A 26,745-nucleotide genomic window follows, 5' to 3' on the forward strand; every position below is an offset into this window, starting at 1 on the left:
CCATCTCTGCTCTTCAAGACTGCTTTCAGCACACTGACTGGCACATGTTCAGGGAGGCTGCAAACCGATGGCGACTCTACCAACTTCGAGTACACGGCATCAGTCACTAGCTACACCAGCAAGTGCATCGATGACATCACTGTGTCCAAGACCATCACTACACGCGCTAACCAGAAGCCAGGGATGACCGCGGAGGTGCGTGCGCTGCTGAGGGCCCGTGACTCCGCCTTCAGAACAGGCGACAAGGCAGCCCTAACAACAGCGAGGGCCAAACTGTCCCGGGCCATCAGAGAGGCAAAGTGTGCACACGCCCAGCAAATCCACAGCCACTTCCAGGACAGCGGCGACACGCGGTACATGGCACATATGGAAGGGCATTCAGGACATCAACTATAAGACAACACCACCTGCCTGGGCTGGTGATGCCTCCCTCCCAGATGCGTTGAACAACTTCTACGCTCACTTTGAGGTGGAAAATGACGTGGCGGCGAGGAAGACCACCCCTCCTCCAAATGACCAGGTGCTGTGTCTTACCGTGGCCGATGTCAGAACCCTGTGCAGGGTCAACCCACAAAAGGCTACTGGACCAGACAATATTCCTGGCAGAGTGCTTAGAGGATGTGCAGACCAGCTAGCAGATATTCTCACTGACATCTTCAACATCTCCCTGAGCAGTGCCATTGTTCCTACGTGCTTCAAGTCCATCACCATCGTCCCCATGCCGAAGTCTTCAGTGTCCTGCCTCAACGACTACCGTCCCGTTGCACTCACATCCATCATCATGAAGTGTTTCGAGAGGCTCGTCATGAGGCACATCAAGACCCTGCTGCCCCCCTCACTGTACCGTCCCAACCGCTCAACAGACAATGCCATTGCCATCACCCTCCACCTGGCCTTAACTCACCTGGACAAAAAAGACACATACGTTCGAATGCTGTTCATAGACTTCAGTTCAGCATTCAACACAATCATTCCTCAGAAACTGATTGGAAAGCTGAGCCTACTGGGCCTGAACACCTCCCTCTGCAACTGGATCCTAGACTTCCTGACTGGGAGACCTCAGTCAGTCCGGATTGGAAGCAGCATCTCCAACACCATCACACTGAGCACGGGGGCCCCCCAGGGCTGTGTGCTCAGTCCACTGCTGTTCACTCTGCTGACCCACGACTGTGCTGCAACACACAGCTCGAACCACATCATCAAGTTCGCCAATGACACGACCGTGGTGAGTCTTGTCAGCAAGAACGATGAGTCAGCATACAGAGAGGAGGTGCAGCGGCTAACGGACTGGTGCAGAGCCAACAATCTGTCTCTGAATGTGAACAAAACAAAAGAGATGGTTGTTGACTTCAAGCGGACATGGAGCGACCACTCTCTGCTGAACATCGACGACTCCTCCGTAGAGATCGTTAAGAGCACCAAATTTCTTGGTGTTAACCTGGTAGAGAATCTCACCTGGCCCCCCGCCAACACCAGCTCCATAGCAAAGAAAGCCCAGCAGCGTCTCTACTTTCTGCGAAGGCTGAGAAAAGTCCATCTCCCACTCCCCATCCTTACCATGTTCTACAGAGGTTGTATTGAGAGCATCCTGAGCAGCTGCATCACTGCCTGGTTCGGAAATTGTACCGTCTCGGATCGCAAGACCCTGCAGCGGATAGTGAGGTCTCAGCTGAGAAGATCATCAGGGTCTCTCTTCCCACCATTACAGACATTTACACCACACACCACATCCACAAAGCAAAACAGCATTATGAAGGACCCCATGCACCCCTCATACAAACTCTTCTCCCTCCTGCCATCTGGAAAAAGGCACCGAAGCATTCGGGCTCTCACAACCAGACTATGTAACAGTTTCTTCCCCCAAGCTATCAGACTCCTCAATACCCAGAGCCTGGACTGACACCAACCTACTGCCCTCCACTGTCTTTTTTATTATTTATGGTAATGCCTGCACTGTTTTGTGCACTTTATGCAGTCCTGGGTAGGTCTGCCGTCTAGTGTAGTTTTGTGTTGTTTTACGTGGTTCAGTGTAGTTTTTGTATTGTTCATGTAGCACCATGGTCCTGAAAAACGTTGTCTCGTCTTTACTGTGTACTGTACCAGCAGTTATGGTCAAAATGACAAAAAGTGATTGACTTGACAAACAGCATCCACATGTAATACTGCCAGTTTCTAACCATCATACAGACTGGAGAATTAATTACTCATGAAGTCTCAGAGCACAACAGCACAGAAACACACTCTCTGGCCAACCTAGTCCATGTCAAACTCTTTATCTGCCTCGTCTCAATGAGCAGTGCCAGGACCATAGCCCCCCACCCCTCAATCCGCCTCCCATCCATGTACTTATCGAAATTTCTCTTAAATCTTGCAATGGAAGCGCTTTCACTGGGAGCTCGTTCCACACTCACATCACCCGCTGAATGAAGTTCCCCCTCAGGTTCCCTTGAATATTTCACGTATCATCCTTAACCTATGATCTCGAGTCGCGTCTCACCCAGTCTCTGCGGAAAAAGCTTGCTTGTATTGATCCCATTACGTCTCCTAATTTTTGTATACCTCTTATCAAATCTCCCCTTGATCTCTTATGCTCTAGGAATTTAATTTCTACCTTTAATGTCTTCTCCCCACCCCCCCCCCAACTTTTCAAGGTGGCTGGGGTTCTGTCAGTGGCTTTGACCTGCAACTGCACTCAAATTACAGGTCTTCCTGGGCCCCACCACCTCAAAGCCAGAACAAATAGACTAAGGAACAGCTTCTATCCCAGAGCTGTGGCCTCCATCACACCACTCCCACAGAACAATGACTGAAACTGTGAGCACACACACGTGCACACACAAGAACTCAAATACTTGCACTAACGGCACTTTGTGCATTACTGTGATACTCTGGTGCTGCTGCAACTTATTTTCTGCTACTTATCTATTTAATACGGTTTTTCTATTACTGTCTTGTTTTTATTTAATTGCCTGAGAGGAACCAGAGTTTCATTGTACCCATGTATAATGACAATAAAGATCATCCAATTCAATTCGGCCCGTACACGATGTGCCACACCTGTCCTGCGCCTTCGAGATTTCAGTTCACACTGCAAAAACGGCAGGGTCATACAGGCGGTTCAAAAGCTCGACTCTGAAAGGAAGTTTGATTGTAGTGACCATTTGAGGGAAAAAAGCTGTGATTAAAGTATTTAATAGTTATTTTTGCTGTGCTGTGCTTCTCCAGCACAATTTCAAACTATCTGAAATGTTGAACTCTTAACTTCATCAAAATAGATACGTCACCATATACAACCCCGAGATTCATTTTCAAAGTAAATACAAGGAAACTGAATTGAATCAATTAAAAACTGCATACAAGACCCATTTACAAAAGACGATGAGAGTTTCAGCAAACTACTAATTCCTACTCTTTAGGTGCACCGTTGGATAAACAGCCCTTCTCTAAAGTGACCGACATGGACACAATCAATCAGCTGCACATCCGCACCACGACGCTCGATTCTTATTGGTCTGCCAAAGAATCTAGGGCACAGTATTACAATCATCTGACATTATCTGGACAGAGTCAATTAATTGACTCTGGTGTACATTTAGATTAAAAAGCCTCCTTGCATCCAGAACATCTGCTCTACTCTGGAGATTGCATTGTCACAGTCTCAGCTGCAGCTTTTTGGCCATTTATTAATTCATGGGAAATGGGCTTCATCGGAAAACCCAGCATTTCAAAAAGGTTCACAGGTTCATTTATTATCCAAGTACGAATGCAGTATACAACTGAGATTCTTCTTCTCCAGATAGTCACAAAACAAAGAACACCACTGAGGTAGAAAAAATATCAAATCAACCCCTCCCACACAAAAAATTGTGCAAATGGCAACATCAACCCCACACAGAAAATCAAACTGTGCAAGCCACAAGAATATCAAATCCTAACACCCCCCACACACAAAAAAATTGCACCAAATGCCAACAAAAGAACTTAAACACCATCAAATCCCCCCCATCCCTGCGAAAAAATAAAATCGCATAAATGGCATCGATAACATCAACTCCCACCACCTTCCCCACCCCCATGCAGGAAAACAAACTGTGCAAACAACAAGAACATCAAACCCAAACCCCCCCCCCCACCCCATGGTAGAGTGGTGATTAACGCAACGCTTTACAGTACCAGCGACCTGCGTACAATTTCCATCACTGCCTGTAATGAGTTTGTACGTTTTCCCCGTGATTTCCTCCAGATGCTCCAGTTTCCTCCCACAATCCGAGGACACACTGGATGGCAGGTTAATTGGCCATTATAAATTGTCCTATGATTAGGCTAGGATTAAATCGGAGGGATTGCTGGCCAGCAATGCTTGAAGAGCCGGAAGGGCCTATTACACTCTGCAACTCAATAGATAGATTTAAGTTTTTTTTAAATTATTGTCCATCTCCAATCGCCCCATGAACTGAGTGACCTGCCAGGACACATTCAAGGACAGATAAAATCCAACCACATTGCTATGAATTTGAAGTCAATTACTGATCTGAATGGTTAAGGACAGCAAATTTCCTACACAACTTCAGTAAACCTGTTAGGATTTAACAATAAACTGGTGGTTTCAAAGTCACAATTATTGATCTTCATTTCACAGCTAGTCAATTACCTGAATTCAAGTCCTCCTAACTTCCTGATGGGTTTAAATTTATGTCTCATGAACATTAGACTGTGCTTCTGTAAACCCATCATCATGTGCCATGTCATATGACATCATCACTATGTGTCATGTGTGATCACGGTCTTTCCATAACCATGATTGTTTTTGGCAATTTTTTTTTCCCCCTACAGAAGTGGTTTGCCATTGCATTCTTCTGGGCAGTGACTTTACAAGACAGGTAACCCCAGCCATTATCGATACTCTTCAGAGATTTCTGCCTGGCATCTGTGGTCGTATAACCAGGACTTGTGATTTGCACTGGCTGCTCACACGACCATCCACCACCTGCTCCCACGGCTTCATGTGACCCTGATCGGGAGGCTAAGCAGGTGCTACACCTTGCCCAAGGGTGACCTGCAGGCTAGCGGAGGCAAGGAGCGCCTTACTTTGGCAAATACAAAGCTCCAGCAAACCACTCTATGCATTAGTCTAAGAAATTAACCTCTAAAGTTCAAAAAGTTTGAGTAAAATTTATCAGAGTACATACATGTCACCACGTCCAACCCTGAGATTCTTTTTCCCGCGGGCACAATTAGCAAATCTATAGAACAGCAACTGTAAACAGGATCAATAAAAGAGCAAGAACATAGAAAACAACAAACTGTGCAAATGCAAAGATAAATAAATAGCAATAAATACAGAGGGCATGAAATAACAAGATAAAGAGTCCTTAAAGTGAGATCAGTGGTTGTGGGAACATCTCCACCGAGATGCAACATAGAGCATCATAGGAAGTCATTCCTGCCTGTGGCCAGCAAACTTTACAACTCCTCCCTTGGAGGGTCAGACACCCTGAGCCAATAGGCTGGTCCTGGACTTATTTCATAATTTACTGGCATAATTTACATATTACTATTTAACTATTTATGGTTTTATTACTATTTATTATTTATGGTGCAACTGTAACGAAAACCAATTTCCCCTGGGATCAGTAAAGTATGACTATGACTCAATAGATGAGTGTTGTTCCAGAGCCTGATGGTTGGAGGGCAGTAACTGTTCTTGAACCTGGTGGAGCGAGTCCATTATGCTCCTGTACCTTATATCTCAGCCTGAAAATTTATAAAAGAGGAAAAGACCACGTCCCTGCCAAGTTAACAAATTTCACGTCACATGCCAGTGATAATAAACCTGATTCTGATTCAAGCACATCATACGACCTCAGTAACGTGAACGTTACCAGTTACATTTTAATCATTAAATTGTCCATAAGCTTTACTCTCTCTGAAAAATACGATCCCTCGATTGCACATTCCCCAACCTGTACATATACCTTTCTAGTGTATCCTCCTGCCCGAACATAGCACGAAGAAACAGCCCTTAGTCTGTTATCTATGTGAGATTCATCTGTAGATTTTATCCTCACTTTCCTACATTACTGCGTGTTATTGACACAATGTTTCAGAGAAATGTCGTTTCTAAACATATTATACATATATCGCGTACATGTAATTAAAGTAGTTAAATTACAACAAACTTGACAAGGTAGAGATCCTTGAACATACTGGACAAACACTTAATGTGTTAAATCTACAAGACTACATAAATTGGGAAGAAAAGTGGGATTAGTCCAAATAATTTATTCCTCTTTAATCGCAGGACATGGATCACTAATGGATTGCCTTCATTTACTGTCTACCTCTAAGTGAACATTCTTTGACCCAAGGCTAATAAAGTGGCCTAAATAGTCTCCAATGTGTCATATTTTTACGAGATTCTGCAATCCTAAATCTCTGAGGATCTCACCTGGGCCCAACATATCGATGTTATGCTACAAAGGCGGCTCTATTTCCTTTGGAGTTCGAGGAGAATTGGTACATCACCAAAAACACATTTTTTACAAATTTCTACAGGTGTACTGTGGAGAGCATTCTGACTGGCTGCATCACTGTCTGGTATGGGGGGGAGGGGGTGGGGGCTGGAGGCAGATGGGGCCACTGCACAGGATCGAAATAAGCCGCAGAGTTGTAAACTTGGACAGCTCCACCATGGGCACCAGCCTCTGTCGTATCCAGGACATCTTCAAGGAGCGATGCTTTAGAAAGGCAGCATCCATCATTAAGGACCCCCAGCACCCAGGTCATGCCTCACTGCTACCTTCAAGGAGGTTGCACAAGAGCTTGAAGGCACACACTCAACGATTCAGGAACAGCTTCTTCCCCCCCGCCATCTGATTTCTGAATGGGCACTGAACCCATGAACACTACCTCACTCAAAACGCTGGTGGAACGCAGCAGGTCAGGCAGCATCTATAGGAAGAGGTACAGTCGACGTTTTGGGCCGAGACCCTTCATCAGGATGAACTGAAAGAAGAGATAGTAAGAGATTTGAAAGTGGGAGGGGGAGGGGGAAATCCAAAATGCTAGGAGATGACAGGAGGGGGAGGGATGGAGCCAAGAGCTGGACAGTTGACTGGCAAAAGGGATACAGAGTTGGAGAAGGGGGAGGATCATGGGACGGGAGGCCTAGGGAGAGAGAAAGGGGGAGGGGAGCCCAGAGGAAGATGTAGAGCAAGCGAGGAGTCTCCTGTCTTCTCCTATGATTTCAGATCTCCCCCCCCCCACCCCACTTTCAAATCTCTTACTATCTCTTCGCTCAGTTAGTCCTGACAAAGGGTCTCGGCCCGAAACGTCAACTGTACTTCTTCCTATAGATGCTGCCTGGCCTGCTGGCGTTCCACCAGCGTTTTGTGTGTGTTGCTTGAATTTCCAGCGTCTGCAGATTTCCTCGTGTTAATGCTACCTCTGTACTTTATTTGATTATTTAATTTAGCTACTTAATATATTACAGTAAATTATTTAATATATATTACAATATATACTTACTGTAACTCATTTTTTCTATTGTACTGCTGCCACAAAGACAACAAATTTCACGACATATGCCGGTGATTCAGATTCTATGTAAATTGAACCAGACTGCCTTAGTTAAAGGAATACAGATTGGATACTCTAGTTTGGGGACACAGGAGCATAACAATGGACGAAGGTAAATAGAAGGGCTTTCACCCAATCTCTACATCCTCTGATACACTTTTCCATTTAAAAATGCAGCAATCTCGGTTTTAACAAGCATCTACAGCCCTTCGAGGTAAAGGATATTCAAGCTCGCAATGCTCTGAATCGGGAACTTTTTCAGCTTCTAAGGCTTTGTCCTTGAGACGCTAAACCCCTAGTTCTGTGCTTTCTAGCTAGAGGCAATAGGGTCCTGGTACCCAGCTGCTAATCACTCCCAGAATTTAATACGTTCCAGGGAATGTGGGCTAATTTTTGCTCACTGATTTCTCATCCCAGGAATCAGTCCAGTGAATCAGCACTGCAGATTTCAAAAACAAAACAACACAGCCTTACTTTATGGACAGAAATCAGGTTGACACAAGTTTTCATCCAAACTCTGTACAGTACAGATTAATGCCCTCACTCCTGGACAGCAACACCGTCGCAACAAACTGCTTGGTGGACGTGCATGTTAATCTGTCTCATGAACTTGTAAAACCTGTGTGTCAGCTTTACTTTCTTCTTATCATTCAAAACAAAAGGTTTTCTTCTTCCTGCACGGCTTATACACTCTGTTTATCTTGACTCTGTAGACCTCGGTGCTTGTAAACTGATTTACCGTAGAGTGATTTCTCATGGATGTGATAACAATGTTCACGGGAGAAACAAACTGCTCTGCAACTATTTCACGTTTTGTGAGAAGAGTGTCTGGCATGTCAATACTTGGCTTTATATTTCAGTTCCCTCGCATATTCAGAGGAAACGGCAAACCCCTCGTATCTGATGATCAGCCAGGAAAAACAATGTTCATAGACCCTGCGAGTGCTTTAAAAAGTCAAACATGATGCTAGGCTCCAGCAGCAGAAACATAAAAGAGCTGCTTGTTTTAATGGACAAGCAAATGAATGCAGTGGGAACTCATGACAAGATGCCAAGGCTGACAGTCTTCACTGGCACACCAACATCTCAAGCTGTAAAAGATAAGCTTGGGACAAATTCTCGGCTCTATACTGCCAAATGGAAACCAACTTAAGAGGTTTTCCGTGGTAAAAGGAACCAGTTAATGGCGAGGAAGTGATGGGGACAAATTCCACTTAAGTTATCTCCTGGGCCAGATCAGTTAAAGAGAAATGAAATCTAATACTAAGGAGTCTGAGGAGATTTGGTTTGTTACCAAAAACACTCTCAAAGATTTCTGCAGATGTACCATGGAGAGCATTCTAACCAGCTGCATCACTGTCTAGTCTTTGGGGGGGGGGACGGGAACACGGGTGGGGCTACTGCGCAGGATCGAGATAAGCTGCAGAGAGTTGTACACTTCAGCTCCATTATGGGCACCAGCATCCGGGCCATCTTCAAAAGTAGCGGAGCCTCAGGTCCCATCACCCAGAACATTTCCTCTTCCCATTGCTACCATCAGGAAGGAGGTACAGGAGCCTGAAGGCACACACTCAACAATTCAGGAAAAGATTCTTCCCTCCTCCCATCCGATTACTGAATGGACCATGAACACTACCTCACTACTTTTTTTTAAATTTTCTTTTTTTGCATTACTTAACTATTTAATATACATATACCTACTGTAACTCAGTCTTTTTTCTCTATTGTTATGTATCGCATTGTACTGCCGCCACAAAGACAACAAATCTCACAGCATATGCCGGTGATATTTAACCTGATTGGAATTCTATGTAAATTGAACCAGCCTAGTTAAGGGAATACAGATGGGACACTCTAGCTTGGGGACACGGGAAAATAATGAAGGTAAATAGAATGGTTTTCACCCAATCTCCACACCCTCTGATACACTTCTCATCCAAAATGCAGCAATCTCGACTTTAACTAAACAAGCGTCCGCAGCCCTTTGAGGTAAAAGGATATCCAAGCTCGCAACGCTCTGAATCAGGAAGTTTTTCTTTCTGCTCCTGAATGGACTCAGCTTTGTCTGGAGACTGTAAACCCCCAGTTTTGTGCTCTCTGGCCAAAGGAAACAGGCTCCTGGTTTCTAACCTGCTGATCACTCCCAGAATTTAATACGTTCCAGTGAATGTGGGCTAATCCCTGAGGTAAAAGGTGTCCACAATAGACAGATAGCCAGATACTTTATTGATCCCAAAGGAAATTACAGTGTCACAGTAGCACACAAATATACAAATATTAGAAGCGAAGAATTAAAAGCTAAGCTACCTCACTCTAACAGGAGGGGAAGGGGTTCTGAATCAGGAAATATTTCCACCTCTTGGTGCCCAAGACTTTGTCCTGAGTCAGTAAGCCCAAGTTCCGTGCTCTCCAGCCAGAGGAAACAGGTTGGCGGTATCTAACCTGCTAATCACTCCTAGAATTCAAGATGCTTCGGTCATTGTGGGCTAATTTTACCCCATCTCTGAGGTAAAGGGTGTCCAAAAAGATACACACACACACACTTAATTCAGTTTTTTTCCTATTGTATACTGCTGCCACAAAATTATACAAATTTCACGACATACGCCGGTGATAATAAAACTGATTCCATTAATGATAAACTGTTTTCCTTCACACATGAGCCAAGAGTGAACGGGCACAAATTTAAAGCGACTGGGATGGGGGTGGGGGAAAAGATCCTCTTGGTGACATCTGGAAAAGCTGATTTATCCCCCCAGGGCCTGTGATTCAGGACACAGATGACTGAAAGAAACGACGACTGATGTGGATGCCAAAGAGGGAGAGAGAGGGGGGAAAAAAATTCTAAGTATTTGAAGTTAGAGAGAGAAAAAAAATCACAGTAAGGAGATTGATTGACGGAATGGGGTTAATGGAATTGCTCTCCAAAGGAATGAGATGGACTGGATGATCGAATTACCTCTTTTGCTGCTGTGATTTTAAAGTCACAATTTGATAGGAGAGCGTTCCGTATAATGTCCAACCTATCCTGCCCAACTGGCAATCGGGTTCGAGGGCTTTTGGGATTAAAATAAAAGCTACCGAGAAAGAAAAGACTTCATATTCAGGGGGGAAAAAAAGGGGGCAGAGATTGACCAGTCATTTTTTGCTTAGAAACAGGTTAGAGATCCAACGGGGCTCTATCCCGATAGGGGTAAGTCGCTGGCTCCTTATGTTTGTGGAAAATGGGCAAGTGCATTTTTTGCTGTGGCGACTCGACTCCGGGAGTGCTGAGAAGTCACCGACGCAATTTCGCAGCAATTTACCTCCCGAAAACAGCCGATGCGCCGGTAAAAATACAATCACTCCAGTGACATCAACGAACAATTCTGCAATTCGGTATTCGTTATGATGGCTGAACGTTCCCCCCCCCCAGTATATTATGCAGTGAAAACTAAAAGGAAATCGTTTATTGGAAAAATAAACGGTTATATTCCACAGAGATTCATTAGCCAACATTTGGGGTGCTAGTTGAAAAGGCTTCGTAGCGGAAGCTTTGCAAAAACAAAATTATTTAAATTAAGAATATCATCGATCTAATGCAAACCCCTCTGAACATCGGAAAACTGGTAATGCACGTCCCAATATCTATTTATATTCCCAGGCGATTGCAAATCTTCAGAGCAATGCTTGCATCCGATCCATCATCACACGCACAGGGAAAAAAAAACACACACACACATTTGCAACAGTATTTTAACAGTATCAAATGCACCTTTTAATGCATACCTTTATCCTCCGAAATTGAGTCTTCCCACAGAGCCTGGAGTGGTTTTATTTAAATCCACATAGCTAGGTCAGAGATGCCGCGAGTTATAGGAGGTCCCCACTTTCCCCGAGCCTGGCAGACGAAATAATCCAGCGTTAGATGGTCTCTAGATACGACAAAAAGCTGGTGTAGTTTGTGGGCAAGCTGCTATTTCTCTCCCCCCTGACTCCCAGGGCAGATGGATGTTATCTGATTGCCTGGGATGCGGAGGAATACACGCGGCGCTGAGAAGGAACCAGACAGACAGACTAAAGCTCACACAATGCAGTGAACTGGAGCAAAGCAGCAGGAGCAGCACATGGCTGGCCCAGGGGCTCCTGCAAACGCACTGCGTTCTGCAAAATAGGCCAGAAACATCACGTCAATGTTAACACCTATGCAAAACCAGCGACTGCAAAAAAAACACCATCGTTCAAGTTCATATATACATCTTTTTTTTAAAAAAAATCAACCCGACCGACAGCAAAATTAAAATTGCAACATTTTTTAAAAAAACGTGCATTTTCCTGTCCAGTCAATTTTCCACGTAATTGGGTGAACTCGGCTCCCCCGATCCCACGGAAGTTCGCCTCACCCGACGATAAAAGATCCGTTTGCGATCGTGGAGCTCACCTTCGGTTTACCAAAGGAAATTGGGTGGCAGGAGTCGGTCAGGCAGCCCGTCAAGCCACTCCTGCCATTCAGTAGGATCTTAGCGAATCTAATCTTTGGCCTCAACCCCATCTCCATTATCCTTGGATCCCCAGAGGCCAAAAAACACCAATCTCACGGTAAATGGGGTGGAGGGATTTGTGTATTTTTCCAGTGTGCAATTTAAATTGATATTTATAGCTGTACAACTGTAACGAAAACCAATTTCCCCCGGGGATCAATAAAGTATGACTATGACCATCAAAAACTCCCATCTCCCTGACTCATGTGAATATTAATATCTGTAACAGGTGGGTTCCTTGGGCACTTGCCACCGTCGCCAGCGACTGGAGTTCAATTCCTGCCAGGGTCCGCAAGGAGTCGGTACGTTTGCCCCATGGCTGCGGAGGTTTCCTCCTGGTGCTCTGGTTTCCTCCCACATCCTAAACGCCTATGGGTTTAAGTTCCAAGTAAACTTATTATCAAAGTACAAACACGTCACCATACACAGCCCCCGAGAGTTGCTTTCTTGCGGGCATACTCACAATCTCTAGGATCATAACCGCAACAGAATCAATAAAAAACCACTCCAACTTGGCCATTCAACCTTTGTGCAGAAGACAACAAACTGTACAAACAATAAATATCAAGAACACAAGGTGAAGAGTCCTTTAAAGCGAGTCCATAGGTTGTGGGAACATCAATGATGGGGGCAAGTGATGTTGGTTCAAGAGCCTGATGGTTGAGGGGTAATAACTGTTCCTGAACCTGGTGGTGTGGGTCCTGAGGCTCCTGTACCTCCTTCCTGATGGTTGAGGGGTAATAACTGTTCCTGAACCTGGTGGTGTGGGTCCTGAGGCTCCTGTACCTCCTTCCTGATGGTTGAGGGGTAATGACTGTTCCTGAACCTGGTGGTGTGGGTCCTGAGGCTCCTGCACCTCCTTCCTGATGGTTGAGGGGTAATGACTGTTCCTGAACCTGGTGGTGTGCGTCCTGAGGCTCCTGCACCTCCTTCCTGATGGTTGAGGGGTAATGACTGTTCCCGAACCTGGTGGTGTGCGTCCTGAGGCTCCTGCACCTCCTTCCTGATGGTTGAGGGGTAATGACTGTTCCCGAACCTGGTGGTGCGAGTCCTGAGGCTCCTGCACCTCCTTCCTGATGGTTGAGGGGTAATGACTGTTCCCGAACCTGGTGGTGCGAGTCCTGAGGCTCCTGCACCTCCTTCCTGATGGTTGAGGGGTAATAACTGTTCCCGAACCTGGTGGTGCGAGTCCTGAGGCTCCTGTACCTTTCTCCTTTTAGCAGAGAAAAGAGAGCATGTCCTGGGTGGTAAAGGCCGCCGATGATGGATACTGCTTCCCTGCTCCGTGTAGACGCACTCAGTGGTGGGGAGGGCTTTACCGGTGATGCGACTGGGCCGTATCCGCCACTTTTTGTAGGATTCTGTAGGAAGGGTTAGTAAGCAGGCGCCGGGAGCCTGGCCACACTTGCGGGCGGCCACCCACCCCCCAGCGCATCTCGGACTGTGTCGGTCGTTCACGCACGTTGCAATGTACAAACGTACGTGTGACAAATAAAGCTAATCTCTAATCAAGGTAGGCACAGTAACTCAGCAGCTGGCGCAATGCTTTACAGCACCAGTGATCCGGTCTGTGAGGAATCTGTGTGTTCTCCCTGTGACTGTGGGATCTCCCACATTCCAAAGACGTACGGGTTAGTCGGTTAATTGTCACTTGGGTGTAGTTGGGTGGCATAGGCTCACTTTTTTTTTGATGGCGAGTACAGGCAGTATGGGCTATTCAGCTACAGAGGGAATCTCAAGCTCAGTTGTCTCTTACGTCTAACAGAAGCAAGTCTGTCCCTGCACTGCGTATAGTCAGAAGTGTTTCAGGTTTAACAAAGCCACGGAAAGCATTAACCCTGTTAATTGCTCTGATGCAAACCAGGTATTCAACCTGCACTCAGTCTACTGTCCTAAAGAAGAAAACCCAAACCACAAAGATCTATAGGAAGAGGTACAGTCGACATTTCGAGCCGAGACCCTTCGTCAGGACTAACTGAAAGAAGAGCTAGCAAGAGATGTTTCAAATCTCTTACTAGCTCTTCTTTGTTAGTCCTGACGAAGGGTCTCGGCCCGAAACATCGACTGTACCTCTTCCTATAGATGCTGCCTGGCCTGCTACATTCACCAGCAACTTTGATGTGTGTTGCTTGAATTTCCAGCATCTGAGGAAATTCCTCGTGTTTGCGGCCACAAAGAAATCTGGGTGCAAACAACAGGAATTCTGCAGATGCTGGAAATTCAAGCAACACACATCAAAGTTGCTGGTGAACGCAGCAGGCCAGGCAGCATCTGTAGGAAGAGGTGCAGTCGACGTTTCAGAAATCTGGGTGTTTTGTATAATAAGCACGAAAATTAATATGGGTGTACAATGAGCAATTTGGAAGGCAAATGAATTGTTTTTTGCAAGCTTATGGTGTACAAAGGGTGGCGGGGTGGAGATATATCTCTACCAAAGGAGATGTAAGGTGCTCCTTCCCTCCGCTCGCCTGCAGGTCACCTTTGGACCTGCTTAGCCCCCTGTTCAGGGTCATGTGAAGTCAAGGGATCAGGTGGTGGATGGTTGTATGAGCAGACGGTGCACATCACAAGTCCTGGTTATGTGACCACTGACATCAGGCAGACAGTCTCTGAAGATTATTGATAGTGGCTGGGCTTACCCATCTTGTAAAGCCATTGCCCAGAAGGCAAACCACTCCTTTGGAAAAATTTGCCAAGAACAATTATAGTCAAAGACCATGTTGGCCTATATCAAATGTCACAGCACATAATGATCATGATGTGTACAAGTATTAACAAACAGGGCCATTTTGGAGTACAATATACAATTGTGACATCTTTATTCAACAAAAGAAATACAAGCATTAGATGCAATGCTGCAGAGGTTTACTGCAATGATTTCTCAACTGAAAGGATAGCTCTCTGAGGAAAATCTTTGATACAGGACATTAAAGTGCCGACAGCCCACATAGAGTAGACAAAAACTTCCTTTTGGCAGAAATTGATTTAGAAAGATAATCAAAAGAGACTAGAGGAAAGGGTATTTTATGCAACAAACATTTTGAGTCAAGAACGCCCTGCTAATGAAAGCAGCAGAGGCAGATTCAACTGGGGAGCTCAAAAGGGAGATATGGACAGGCATGTCGCGAAATTTGTTATGCGCAGCAGTACATAATAAAAACTGTAAATTGTGGTATTACAAAAAGTAGTGAGGTAGTGTTCATGGTCCATTCAGAAACCTGATGGCGGAGGGGAAGAAGCTGTACCTGAAATGCTGAGTGTGTGGCTTCAGGATTCTGACCCTATGCATGATGGTAGCAATGAGAAGAGGGCACGTATCTCATGGGGGGCGGGGGTGACAGCAAAAAGCAGGGTCAGCTAGATTTTTCTTGTCTTGCCAGTACAAACCAATCTTCTGTCCGTGGACTCACTTCACACCGCACGCTGTCGGAGCAGTGCTGCCAGGGTAATCAAGGACGTGACCCACTCAGCCAACACACTTTTCGTCCCTCTTCCCTCCAGGAGAAGGCTCGGGAGCTTGAACACTTGTACGGCCAGATTTGGGAACAGCTTCTTTCCGACTGTGATAAGACTGCTGAACGGATCCTGACCCAGATCTGGGGCGTACTCTCCAAATATCCGGACCTGCCTCTCGGTTTTTTTTTGCACTACCTTACTTCCCATTTTCCTATTTTCTATTTATGATTTACAATTTAAATATTTAATATTTACTAATTTTTACTATTTTTAATATTTAATATTTGTAATCCAGGGAGCAGGAAGCGCAGAATCAAATATCGCTGTGATGATTGTACGTTCTAATATCAATTGTTTGGCGACAATAAAGTATAAAGTATGCTATGGAAGGGCCAAATGGCCACCTTCCACATTGCAATTTCAAGTGATTCTAAAAATGACTGAAAAAAAGGCCTTTCTGGAGCTTAACAGAATGAGAAATTATGTCAAGGGACAGAGGGAGCACGGCAGAGTGCCTGTCCAGGTAATGTGTAGGAGTCTAAAACTGGGGAACCTTCTCAGGATAAAGCTTCACCCATTTAAGAATATGTTGTAGAGCAGGAGTTCCCAACTTTTTTTTGAAAAAACAAATGCCATGGACCAATACTATCAAGCAAAGAGTCTGTTGACTCCATTTTGGGAATCCTTGCTGTAGAGGAATTTCTTCACTCAGAGACCTGTGGAGACAGAGTCATTAAGTACATTACAAGAGTCTGTGGTGGCCAGTGCGATCATGTTTGCTGTTGTGTGCTGGGGCAGCAGGCTGAGGGTAGCAGACACCAACAGAATCAACAAACTCATTCGTAAGGCCAGTGATGCTGTGGGGATGGAACTGGACTCTCTGACGGTGGTGTCTGAAAGGAGGATACTGTCTAAGTTGCATGCCATCTTGGACAATGTCTCCCATCCACTACATAATGTACTGGTTGGGCACAGGAGTACATTCAGCCAGAGACTCATTCCACCGAGATGCAGCACAGAGCGTCATAGGAAGTCATTCCTGCCTGTGGCCATCAAACTTTACAACTCCTCCCTCGGAGGGTCAAACACCCGGAGCCAATAGGCTGGTCCTGGACTTATTTCATAATTTACTGGCATAATTTACATATTACTATTTAACTATTTATGGTTCTATTACTATTTATTATTTATGGTGCAACTGTAACGAAAACCAATTTCCCCCGGGATCAATAAAGTATGACTATGACTATTCATAGCAGGGACACAATTTGGACTGCAGGACATCAAGGGTTTGGAGGAAATCAGTTAAGTGAAGCTGAAGCCCAAGATCAAATCAACCTATGATCTCATTGAAAGCTAGACAGTTTCAGCAATTGTTTCCAACCAGATTGACTTTATCAATCAATAAAAGCTGTCCCGTCCTCCACCCACAAATACCCCATGACATCAGGGGCTGCTGCCTTTAAAGAGCTGAGGACGTCTCGGACAACCAGGCACCCCGCGCCATGATGAGGCCACCTTCAGAGCGGAGGAGCAACCTCTTATATTCTGCCTGGGTATCCTCCTACCTGATGATATGAACATTGATTTCTCCTCTGGTGAAGGAAATTCCCCTTCCCTCTATTTCCCACTCTGACCTTTCACTTCTCACCCCTGGGTCCCCTCCCCCTTCCCTTTCTCCTACTGTCCACCCTCCTATCAGATTCTTTCTTCCCCACCCACCTGGCTTCATCTATCACTTCCCAGCTAGCCTCTTTCCCTTCACCCCACTTTTTAAATTCAGCCATCTACCCCCTCCTCCCTCCCCCCGCGTCCTGAAGAAGGGTCTCGACCCGAAACGCTGACTGACCTGCAGAGTTCCTCCAGCATTTCATGGGTTGATTTTTTAAAAAAAACATTTCTTTCATATTTTATTGTTTACTTGCATTGTTATTGTTATTACCTTGTTCTACCTCAATGCACTGTGTAATAATCCAATCTGGATGAACAAAACAAATTGGTGATGCACATTCAGCATCACATGGAAACACAAACAGAAGACTGATGCTGGAGCGTGGCCTCTCTTTGCAAGCTACTGTCTGCAGATCTGCTCACAACTTCTATTATGATTGAAAGGAATAGAACAATGCACGATCCAATGATCTGATCTGTACAAAACAGTATGCAAGACAAGCTTTTCACTGTATCTTGCTACAATAACAAACCAATCATGCATTCATTACATGCCGTGTCTTATGATGTGGGCGATCATGGCCTCATCCATGACCATGATAGTTCTTGGCAAATTTTCAGCAGCGGACACCCCTGCTGAAATCCGGAGGAAAACACACAGAGGATGCAGAGGGGGATCACAAAGCTGAGGAAAGAGGACTGGGTCGAGACAACAGAGACTTTTGGAGAAGAGGAGTTCGGTGGGTAATACCATTCTGGCTGACCGGAAGTGCACTGAGAGCAGTAAGCGTTAAGGAGTTGGGTGCTTACTGATCTGGTTAGCAACAGATGGTGCAATCTGGGTCATATTACGATCGAGGAACGTGTTTGCAGACTGGATATTGAACTTTTTACTGTTGGACTTCGGCCACATTCCACCGTGATACAACACTTGGCGGCACGGGAGGTCGTTCCTGCCTGTGGCCATCCAACGTGCAGCTCTTCCCATGGAGGGTCAGACACCCTGAGCCAATAGACCGGTCCTGGACTTATTTTCCATCTGGCGTAGTTTGCATTTTGTTGTTTGATTGTTGGTGGTTTTTGTATTGCTATATTTACGCTCTATTCTTGGTTGGTGTGGCTGTAACGAAACCAAATTTCCCTCGGGAATAATAAAGTATATCTATCTGTTTTTCTACAGAAGTGGTTTGCCATTGTCTTCACCTGGGCAGTGACTTTACAAGACGGGTGACCCCAGCCATTATCAATACTCTTCAGAGACTGTCTGCCTGGTGTCAGTGGTCGCATAACCAGGATTTGAGATATGCACTGGCTACCCACACAACCATCGAATAGCTTCACGTGACTCTGATCCGGGGCGGGGGGGGGGGGGGTGCTGCCAATCAAGAGACACACATTGCCCAAGGGTGACTTGTAGACTAATGGAGGGAAGGACAGCCTTTCACCTCCTTTGGTAGAGACATACCTCCACTCCGCCATCCAATAAGCCAATACCTTTCAGAATTACCTCAGTTATTAAACCCTCAGACTCCGCCATGTAACTCTTCCGGGGGCGGGGGGGGGGTCCCACACCCAGGTCAGAAGCCACTTGTGGGATTACAAGACCATAGGAGCAGAATTAGACCATCGAGCCTGCTCCACTATTTCATCAGGGCTGATCCATTTTCCCTCTCAGCCCCAATCTGTCTTCTCCCTGTATCCCTTCATGCCCTGACCAATCAAGAATCTATCAACCGCTGCCTTCAGTATACCTGATGACTTGGCCTACACAGCTGCCTGTGGCAATGAATTCTACAGATTCACCTCTCTGGCTGCAGAAATTTCTCCTCATCTGTTCTATAAGGACATCCCTCTATTCTGAGGCCATGTTCTCTGGTCATAGACTCTCCCACCATAGGAAACATCCTCTTCACATCCACTCTGTTGAGGTCTTTCAACGTTTGATAGATTTCAATGAGGTCACCCTTCATTCTTCTGAATTCTATGACATATGCCTGCTCCTATTACTCATGTTAACTGGTTCATTGGCAAGGCCAACAGCGATGGAAGTGAGTGGCCTTGGCTGTTGTGTGGACCACACTTGTGTGCGCTGCTTGGATTTCCAGCATCCGCAGATTTTATCTTGTTGGTGATTAAGGGACATGGGTAGGTTTGTGACTGGTAGCAGGGTCTGGAATGTGGACCAGAGCCAGGGATGTACGAGTTTTCATACAGCATTCAACCCCTCACGGAAAACGTCCATGCAACCATAATGACATTGCTATTGGTATCCATGTTTCTTTTTTGCTGTCCATAGGAAGTCCAGGACTTCCCTCATATATATTGATAGGAAGTTGTGAGTAGAGTGTAAATGGAACACTATCCATTCGTTCATTGGTCTGCAAAACCTAGATCGTTCTTTGTGATGCAATTAGCTGCTGAATTTCACAAGGAGTTGGAGGAGATTTGGTATGTCACCAAATACTCTAGCAAATTTCTACAGATGTACTGTTGGTCCCTTAAGATTGTTATAGCCGGGAGTGGTAGTGGGGACAAGCTCCCACTACCTATTAAATGCTCCCAATGGCGTGCACCTCAAATAGCCTCTGACAGCCAAGCCCAGCTCCTGACTTTGAAGCCCAGCAGAACAGTTTCTACTGACAGAAGGGGCAAAGGCAGGTTACCGGCACCTCAAATCCGGTCGCTTTGGGCAGATGGGGTTCGTGGCTTGGCAGCTCATCTCGGAGAAGGAAAACTCTGATCTCAAACCTCCGCTGTCTTGCAGCTATACCCACACAAGGAAGACTTAGGGAGTAAACTACGCCCCCCCCAAGGGAAAATCCAGAGTTCGAGTCCCTAAGGCAACCCTACCTTGAGTTCTATGTCGACCAGCAACTTCTGCAACCCCACAAGTGCCAAACCACCTCTTTCATTCCTTCGGATTCCCCGGATGCATGGGGAGAGGGGGAGCTTTCTGCATGGGCAACATATCATACCGCCCGGGCTTACATATCTGGAGAGCTAGCACACAGCATCCATGGTCAAACCCAACTGATGTCCATGACATTATCCCTCGGGTATATTGACGGTTTAGTCCATTGCTAAAATTAAACAACCAGCATCAGAGGGATTGGAGCAGGAGGCAGGGATTCAAGTTTTTGGATCATTGGGACCTCTTTTGGCGCAGGCGTGACCTGTACAAAAAGGATGGGTTACACTTGAATCCTAGGGGGACCAATATCCTGGCAGGGAGATTAGTGAGGGCTACTGAGGTGACTTTAAACTAGAATCGTTGGAGGGTGGGAATCAAGTTAAAGAGGCTAGGCGTGAGGAGGTTAGTTCACAACAGAGGTATGGGAACCAGTGCAGAGAGACAGGGGTGTAAAGTGAGAGTAGAAGCAAAAAGTACTAAGGAGAAAAGTAAAAGGGGCAGGCCGACAAATCCAGGGCAAGCATCAAAAAGGGCCACTTTTCAACATAATTGTATAAGGGCTAAGAGAGTTGTAAAAGAGCGCCTGAAGGCTTTGTGTGTCAATGCAAGGAGCATTTGTAACAAGGTGGATGAATTGAAAGTGCAGATTGTTATTACTGGTTATGATATAGTTGGGATCACAGAGACATGGCTCCAGGGTGACCAAGGATGGGAGCTCAACGTTCAGGGATATTCAATATTTAAGAGGGATAGACATGAAAGAAAAGGAGGTGGGGTGGCGTTGCTGGTTAAAGATGAGATTAACGCAATAGAAAGGAAGGACATAAGCCGGGAAGATGTGGAATCGATATGGGTAGAGCTGCGTAACACTAAGGGGCAGAAAACGCTGGTGGGAGTTGTGTACAGGCCACCTAACAGTAGTAGTGAGGTCGAAGATGGTATTAAACAGGAAATTAGAAATGTGTGCAATAAAGGAACAGCAGTTATAATGGGTGACTTCAATCTGCATGTAGATTGGGTGAACCAAATTGGTAAAGGTGCTGAGGAAGAGGATTTCTTGGAATGTATGCGGGATGGTTTTTTGAACCAACATGTCAAGGAACCAACTAGAGAGCAGGCTATTCTCGACTGGGTTTTGAGCAATGAGGAAGGGTTAATTAGCAATCTTGTCGTGAGAGGCCCCTTGGGTAAGAGTGACCATAATATGGTGGAATTCTTCATTAAGATGGAGAGTGACATAGTTAATTCAGAAACAAAGGTTCTGAACTTAGAGAGGGGTAACTTTGAAGGTATGAGATGTAAATTAGCTAACATAGACTGGCAAATGACACTTAAAGGATTGACGGTGGATATGCAATGGCAAGCATTTAAAGATTGCATGGATGAACTACAACAATTGTTCATCTCAGTTTGGCAAAAGAATAAATCAAGGAAGGTAGTGCACCCGTGGCTGACAAGAGAAATTAGGGATAGTATCAATTCCAAAGAAGAAGCATACAAATTAGCCAGAAAAAGTGGCTCACCTGAGGACTGGGAGAAATTCAGAGTTCAGCAGAGGAGGACAAAGGGCTTAATTAGGAAGGGGAAAAAAGATTATGAGAGAAAACCGGCAGGGAACATAAAAACTGACTGTAAAAGCTTTTATAGATATGTGAAAAGAAAAAGATTGGTTAAGACAAATGTAGGTCCCCTGCAGACAGAAACAGGTGAATTGATTATGGGGAGCAAGGACATGGCAGACCAATTGAATAATTACTTTGGCTCTGTCTTCACTAAGGACATAAATAATCTTCCAGAAATAGTAGGGGACAGAGGGTCCAGTGAGATGGAGGAACTGAGCGAAATACATGTTAGTAGGGAAGTGGTGTTGGGTAAATTGAAGGGATTAAAGGCAGATAAATCCCCAGGGCCAGTTGGTCTGCATCCCAGAGTGCTTAAGGAAGTAGCCCAAGAAATAGTGGATGCGTTAGTGATAATTTTTCAAAACTCGTTAGATTCTGGACTAGTTCCTCAGGATTGGAGGGTGGCTAATGTAACCCCACTTTTTAAAAAAGGAGGGAGAGAGAAACCGGGGAATTATAGACCGGTTAGCCTAACGTCAGTGGTGGGGAAACTGCTGGAGTCAGTTATCAAAGATGTGATAACAGCACATTTGGAAAGCGGTGAAATCATCAGACAAAGTCAGCATGGATTTGTGAAAGGAAAATCATATCTGACGAATCTCATAGAATTTTTTGAGGATGTAACTAGTAGAGTGGATAGGGGAGAACCAGTGGATGTGGTATATTTGGATTTTCAAAAGGCTTTTGACAAGGTCCCACACAGGAGATTAGTGTGCAAACTTAAAGCACACGGTATTGGGGGTAAGGTATTGATGTGGATAGAGAATTGATTAGCAGACAGGAAGCAAAGAGTGGGAATAAACGGGACCTTTTCAGAATGGCAGGCAGTGACTAGTTGGGTACCGCAAGGCTCAGTGCTGGGACCCCAGTTGTTTACAATATATATTAATGACTTGGATGAGGGAATTAAATGCAGCATCTCCAAGTTTGCGGATGACACGAAGCTGGGCGGCAGTGTTAGCTGTGAGGAGGATGCTAAGAGGATGCAGGGTGACTTGGATAGGTTGGGTGAGTGGGCAGATTCATGGCAGATGCAATTTAATGTGGATAAATGTGAAGTTATCCACTTTGGTGGCAAAAATAGGAAAACAGATTATTATCTGAATGGTGGCCGATTAGGAAAAGGGGAGGTGCAATGAGACCTGGGTGTCATTATACACCAGTCATTGAAAGTGGGCATGCAGGTACAGCAGGCGGTGAAAAAGGCGAATGGTATGCTGGCATTTATAGCGAGACGATTCGAGTACAGGAGCAGGGAGGTACTACTGCAGTTGTACAAGGCCTTGGTGAGACCACACCTGGAGTATTGTGTGCAGTTTTGGTCCCCTAATCTGAGGAAAGACATCCTTGCCATAGAGGGAGTACAAAGAAGGTTCACCAGATTGATTCTTGGGATGGCAGGACGTTCATATGAAGAAAGACTGGATGAACTGGGCTTGTACTCGTTGGAATTTAGAAGACTGAGGGGGGATCTGATTGAAACGTATAAAATCCTAAAGGGATTGGACAGGCTAGATGCAGGAAGATTGTTCCTGATGTTGGGGAAGTCCAGAACGAGGGGTCACAGTTTGAGGATAAAGGGGAAGCCTTTTCGGACTGAGATTAGGAAAAACTTCTTCACACAGAGAGTGCTGAATCTGTGGAATTCTCTGCCACAGGAAACAGTTGAGGCCAGTTCATTGGCTATATTTAAGAGGGAGTTAGATATGGCCCTTGTGGCTACAGGGATCAGGGGGTATGGAGGGAAGGCTGGTGCAGGGTTCTGAGTTGGACGATCAGCCATGATCATAATAAATGGCGGTGCAGGCTCGAAGGGCCAAATGGCCTACTCTTGCACCTATTTTCTATGTATCATTATCCTGTGACCGCTATTTCCAAATTCCATTCAACAAGTTCTTTTCAGAATGAAGCAACTCTGTTTAAAATTCGCCAAGGAGAACTGTTTTGACTTTCTATCATGGCCCCTGGGGACTTTTTAAAAAAAACTGAAGAAAAACCAGTTGGACCTTTGCCATTTTATGTCTTGCAACTTGCATATTCAGGGAAAAACTGAGACTGCAGAGAAGGGTAGGATAGTCAACCCCATACTGAATATCTGAACAACGGACAGATCCTTTGCACAAGGTGAAAAGGATAGATTCAAGAAATATGAAAACATAGATGAAGAGAAACTGTTCCAAGTCGCAAATGGTTTAAGAGCTGGAAGGCATATTTAAAATTTTCAGCAAAATGTACAAGGGAGATATGAGAATTTTTTTTTTAAATAAACTTGGAGACTGGCTATAACCCTGAACTCAATGCTTGTAGGGTTGGTGGAATCAGAATTAATCAGGGCTTTAGGAAGGAAATTCATACACACCAGAGAAAGAGATATACAGGGTTGTGGAGGAAGAATGGTTGGCAAACTCACAGCCAGCAAAGACGGGATGGGATGAGTGGCCTCCTGTACCACAACGTTACTGCAAGCCTAAAATAAAGCCAGAAACACCGATCCTGTTCCCACCACTCCTAAAGGCAAGAAAGTGCAAACCATAGTTATTTCCTGTGTAACGAAGCATTCCCTCCCACATCTTTTGTCCAGAGTCTCTTTTTATTTGATTGAGAGACAGCACAGAATAAGCCCTTTTTCATCCTTCGAGCCATGCTGCCCAGCAACCCCCAATTTAACCCTAGTCTAATCAGTTAACCTACCAACCTTTGGTACATCTTTGGACTGTGGGAGGAAACCCACATGGTCATGGGGAGATTGTGACAAACTCCTTACTGGTGGGAATTGAACCCAGGTCGCTAGTACTGTAAAGTGCTGTACCACCACTACTCTACCATCCTGCCCCTTAAATCTGTACCCCAAAAGAGGAGCAATGAAAATCGACATGAGATTTTTTTTTAAAAAAAAAGGACGTCAGATGAACTCAGTGGGTCATACAACATAAGAGCAGAATTAGGCCATTCAGCCCATCACATCATCACTATTCAATCATGGCTGTTTTATTAACCCTCTCAACTCCATCTTTGGAGGCAAAAGGTACAAGTCAGGGGTTCCAACCTTTTTTATACCATGGACCAATACCATTAAGCAAGGTGTCTGTGGACCCCACTTTGGGAAGCCCTGCTGTAGAGGAATTTCTTCACCTGTGGAGGCAGAGTCATTAAGTACATTCACAGCAGGGACACAATTTGGACTGCATGATATTAAGGGGGATCAGGCAGTTAAGTGGAGCTGAAGCCCAAATCAAGATCAAATCAATCTATGATCTCATTGAAAGCTGAACAGCTTCAGCAGTGGTTTCCAAGCAGATTAAGTGAAAGCCCTGCTTTATCAATCAATAAATTCTGCCTGACCCTCCAAAGGTGTATGGGGAATTTGAAGATTGTGTTGCCACTCTTTTTTCTGTGCAGATGATGGGTTTGCCATTTCTCTTTGAATTGACTTCTATGGCTTTCTTTGTTTCGTGGCTATCTGGAGAAGATGAATCTCAGAGTTGTGTACCACATACATACTTTGATTTTTTTTAAAAAAATGAACCTTTTGAACCATGGGATTTTTCTATGTGTGGGTAGCCTACCAGGGGTCCCCAACCTAGAATCCACAGACCCCTTGCTTAATGGTATTGGTCCATGGCATTAAAGCTTGGGAGCCATAAGACATAGGAGCAGAATTAGGCCACTCAGCCCATCGAGTCTGCTGCGCCATTCCATCATGGCTGATCCCAGACCCCACTCAACCCCATACACCTGCCTTCTCACCATATCCTTTGATGCCCAACCAATCAGGAAATGATCAACTTCTGCTTTAAATATACCCACATACTTAGCCTCCACCGCAGTCTGTGGTAGAACATTCCACAGAATTGCTCCTCCCTGGCTAAAAAAATTCCTCCTGACCTCTGTTCTGAAAGATTGCCCTCCAGTTCTGGAAACCGCCCCCAGAGGGAACATCCTCTCCACATCCACCCTATCTAGTCCTTTCAACATGCGGTAGGTTTCATTTCTTCTAAATTCCAGTGAGTACAGGCCCAAAGCTGCCAAACATTTGTTATAGGTTATATGTTAACAAACATATGTTAACCCTTCATTCCCAGAATCATCCTCATGAACCTCCTCTGGGCTCTTTCCAATGACAACACATCCTTTCTCAGATATGGGAGGAGAAATTGATACTTATGCCATCAGGTCGGAGGCTAGCTAGATAGAATACAAGTTGTTGCTCTTCGACCCTAAGGGTGGCCTCATTGTGGCACACGAGGAGGCCATGGACTGGCACATTGGAACGGGAATGGAAATTGGAATTAAAATGTTTGGCCTTTGGGAAGTTCCACTTTTGGCAGATGGAGCAGAGGTGCTCGGCAAAACGGCCCCCACAATTTACAACGGGTCTCACCAATGTAGAGGAGGCCCCATCGGGAGCACTGGACACATTAGGTGGCCCCAGCAGATTCACAGGTGAAGTGTAACCTCACCTGGAAGGACTGTTTGAGTCCCTCAGTGGAGGTGAAGGAGGAGGTGAATGGGCAGATGTAGCACTTACAGCAATAAGTGCTGGGAAGGTGATTAGTTGGGGGGGGGAGAAGAGAAGGGACAAATGGATGAGGGTTTGTACACAGTATTGAATACCTTGAGAGGGTGGGGCATACTCAATAAATCCATCCTTCAAACACATCAGATTCCACAAATAAATTGTGACTCAATTTCATTTTATATTTTCTCCTGAAAAGTGCTGCGTAACCAGTCCTTGATATCCTGCTGTCTTTGTGTACTTTGTCTGTGAATGTGCTGATGATCGAATGTTGTTTGTTTTAAACCCCAATCAAAAAATTCTTCACAGCCAAATAAATCTCTCTCACACAATGCATTCTGGGAGTCAGTGAGTAGTCATCAGGAACATGAACTTCACAAACACGTTCCTCCCCTACTCCCATGAGGTTCCATTTCTAAGATAGCTTCGTTTTTACAGAGGTCCTCCTCCACCAGGACCACGACCAGGTCA

General features: G+C 45.2%; 1 protein-coding gene across 5 annotated transcripts in view; it reads right to left on the bottom strand.

The window, feature by feature from the left end:
• LOC134339548 (spectrin beta chain, non-erythrocytic 1-like) overlaps window positions 1-26,745 on the bottom strand; it is a 509,093-nt gene that overhangs the window by 467,397 nt on the left and 14,951 nt on the right. The window contains exon 2 of one of the 5 annotated variants that reach the window (XM_063036163.1): window positions 11,347-11,458. The exons of 1 other annotated variant lie outside the window; for it this stretch is intronic. The gene's annotated coding sequence lies outside the window, so the exon portion shown is untranslated. Of the gene's footprint in view, window positions 1-11,346; window positions 11,745-26,745 lie in introns of those variants that run through there. 3 more of the 5 variants (XM_063036170.1, XM_063036162.1, XM_063036169.1) reach the window with 3 other exon arrangements.

The sequence above is a fragment of the Mobula hypostoma genome, chromosome 30, assembly GCF_963921235.1.
Source record: "Mobula hypostoma chromosome 30, sMobHyp1.1, whole genome shotgun sequence".
NCBI classification, from domain to species: domain Eukaryota; kingdom Metazoa; phylum Chordata; class Chondrichthyes; order Myliobatiformes; family Myliobatidae; genus Mobula; species Mobula hypostoma.